The 3,469-nt window shown below is 48.6% G+C and overlaps 1 pseudogene; it reads right to left on the minus strand.

Moving 5' to 3' along the window:
* Window positions 1–1,492: 1,492 nt before the first annotated feature.
* Window positions 1,493–3,161, minus strand: LOC125540899 (aspartic proteinase CDR1-like; annotated as a pseudogene).
* Between the last annotated feature and the right edge of the window lie 308 nt (window positions 3,162–3,469).

Here is a 3,469-nt window from a genome sequence, read left to right on the forward strand (position 1 = left end):
ACGGCAGAGAAAAGAGGTTTGGTGGGAGGAGACTAGTGCGTTTGGATGTTGAAGGTCTAAGCATTTCAACCAAGGTGTCGGAGAAGAGGATAAAGCCTTAACTGCGAATTTCATGAGCAGTCAATTGTTTTGAACATGCAGGTTTTTTAGCCCTAAACCACCATACATTTTAGGTGTACACGCATTTTTCCATGCAATAAGGCATTGAACTCCTGAACAAGAATCCTCTCCCGCCCAAAAGAAGGCCCTACGAAGGGAGTCAATGGTTTTGAGGACATTTTTAGGGATGCAAAAGACCGACATGAAATAGGTAAGGTGGAAACCCAATATCCTTACTCCGTTTTGATTTCCGTCTCTTTCGAGTTAGTAGATAGTTACACACAAGCAAAAGAAGGAGGAGAGAGAGAGAGAGAGAGAGAGAAGGAAATAGAAGAAAAGAATGTGATGGCAACAGCAAACAACTTGCGTTGATCAGCCACCCAAACATAAATGTGCATCAGACTAGCTACCAACATGTTATCTAGCCATTTAAATAAATACTAGTGAGTGGCGTTTTGGCTCCTGGGTGTATATGCTTCTCGCTTTAAAAATGTGTTTTAAATGTATTTCAAATGTCACAAAATGGTGACAAAAGGTTTCATGCATACATCTCAACATTCTACGCCTCACAAATTTGTTTGCGAAAAACTGACAACTTTCCTTTCGCTTGTGAAAAAGACAAAATTCGATGTTAAAAAGGCATTTCACGGGACAATCTTTTTGTCTTTTTTACATAGGCTACAAAAAATGTCTTCCGCAAAACTTGGTGTGCCCACATAGATTCTCTTGATATACACACCAATGTTTTTTCTGGAATTTTTTGACATTCTGAAATATTTTACCGGTGGCAGAAGCATATGCTCCCATGTGCCAAAGTGAATGTCCGCTAGTAGCAAATAATCCCAAATGAAACTAGGACAAGAAAAAAGACAGCCTCTTTTATTGTGGACAGTCAATTGACAGCGATGGATTTTTTAATTAATTTTTTAGAAAATGGAGAAAATAAAAAATAAAAGATTTCATGAATTAAAAAAAGTTTACAAATTTGAAAAAGAAAAAAATGAAATAAAAAGCAAAAAAATTACTGGTGTCCGCAACCAACACTGAGCCGAGACAGGAGGGCTCTAAGAAAATAAAACAATGGCCTAAACGCTAGGGGAAACCATGCGCGAACGACGCGTACAGAGGCAACGCCAAAAGACAAAAAAAAAGACAAAAGAACACGAATCTATGGTGTCTAAATCATATGGTTAGAAAGTATGTGAAATAGCAAATCCGTTGTTTCTATGTACACCCGCTTTTCGACATATGGAGTTTTCTTTCAGAATTTGGAATAATGGAAATGTTAGTTCGTTTGCTTCTTGTCCTTGTTCTTCTACCTTTTTTTTTGGATTTGATTTCTTGATCTATCATTCACCTTCTTATCCTGATTCGGTTTGGAGCGTTCACAAGCTACTTCATTGTTTCCACCCAAAAAAAAGTTCCTTCATTGAAGAGTTTGTTTCTTTTTTCACTCTTAAAAAAACCTAAACCTAGTGATTATTACTACCTGGCAATTAGCTTTAGCTAACCAGCTAGACAACAGAGGCGGGAGGAGAGGGGAAAGAGGTGGCGCAGTCGGCAGGGGCGAAGGTGATGGTGCGCTTGTCGAGGTCGTAGCCGACATGCATGTTGTGCTGCATGACGCTGCCGATCGTCGGAACCGAACCCTCATACTTCACCGGCACGATGGCCAAGCACACGGTCCGTAGCAGAAGGTCCATGAACACGTTCTCCGCCTTGAGCTTGACCAAGGCGCCCCCGCCCAGCTCCAAGGTGACGTCCGGGAAAACCTTCTCCAGCGCCTTCATGCCGTCCGCCTGGTAGCACACCGAAAACAGCTCCGGGTTGGGCGACTGCTTGCGCGGGAGTTTGATGCTCCGGGCGAGCGCCTCCACGATGGGGTCCAGCAGCTCCCCGTCGAGGGACGTCAGCATCGACCCGGAGTCGACGATGACGGGGGACCGCTTCGAATTCGGCAGCTTGATGATCGAGTTCCCAACCCTGACGGCCACGATTTCGACGGTGTAGGAAGCCTCCATCGGCGTGGTCACCGCGCCCGGCTCCGTCACGGTGGCGCGGGACCCGAAGTTGAGCGCCGAGGACGCGTCGCTTAAGTAGGGCGCGAGGCAGTAGGAGAACCTCCGGCCGAGCGACGTGGCCGCGCTCATCTGGTTGATCAGGGAAGATTTCCCGTCCGAGAGGCCTACGATGCCGTAACCGGGGAAGTTGGCGGTGGTGGCGCAGCCGAAGTTGACTCTGGGCACTTGCAGCTGCGGGCCACCGGGAGCGTCGTCGAAGGTGAAGGTCTCGGTGGAGACGAGGCCGCTACTGCTTGAGCCGCCCACGTACGAGTAGCTGTACTGACACAAGGAGGTGGCGTCGCAGGAGGTGCCGTGGACCGAGTGGCACGAGTCGGACTGGCAGCCCACGAGGCCGTAGGTCGACGAGGAGGACAGGTCGAACACGCTGCTCGTCCCGCCGGCTGCTGCTGCCGCTGCTGGCGGCGGCGGTGCCGGAGAAGCAGAACCGTTGGTGCATCTGAGCTACACGAGGTCGCTGCCGGTGTCGACGAGGGCCAGCATCCGGGTGCGTGGCGTGCCGACGTTGACGTACATGAAGAACTGGAACGTGCCTGAGATCACCTCCGACACCGCGCCGTCAGGGTCGGGAGAGCCTGAGCCGGCGTACGAGCGCTGCACGGCGGCAAGCACGCGGCCGTGCGGGGTGAGCGACGGGTCGTGGAACGGCGACCTGGGGGAGTCCCGGTGGATGAGCTCCACGCTGAACCCGCCGTCGGTGTACCCACACACCAGCGGCGTCAGGATCAGGAAGAGGCCAAGGAGCAAAAGGGCGCGACACATGGTGCACACCATTGAATTTGATTGATTGTTTGTTTCTAAGTTCCTAATTCCTAACTCGATCTTCTTCTAAGGGCAGTATTAATAGCGGGCAGTGTGTTTCAAAAGTGGTAAGTAAGGATTTTTTTTACAGGAATTGCAGATTTGATTGGCCAGAGATCAGTGGTATACCTTTTCTTTTTGATTACGAGTAGCATACTTGGAAGCCGGTAATTAAGTTGATGCTACAAGATGATTAGTGATTGCATGTTAATTAGGAATTTAGGATGAAGCATTCGAGTGGCAAGACAGGCAGGTGATCAATTGATTCCTTTTCTCCGCGGGCCAAAAAAAATGGCATCAACACTAGACCTTTCAGGAACGGCAACGATTGAACTGATTTGATATTTCTTATTTGTTACTAGTTGGAAATGGATCAAATTAAGCCGACTGATCCAAAGATTGCATAAACCGCGTGCGTGGCCGTCTGTTCGCGATGTGCATAGCCGTCTGATCGCAAGGAGCGTGATCTTACGTACGACTTTTTTTAG

This window comes from Triticum urartu, chromosome 2A (assembly GCF_056163025.1).
Source record: "Triticum urartu cultivar PI428250 chromosome 2A, HENAU_Tu73, whole genome shotgun sequence".
NCBI classification, from domain to species: domain Eukaryota; kingdom Viridiplantae; phylum Streptophyta; class Magnoliopsida; order Poales; family Poaceae; genus Triticum; species Triticum urartu.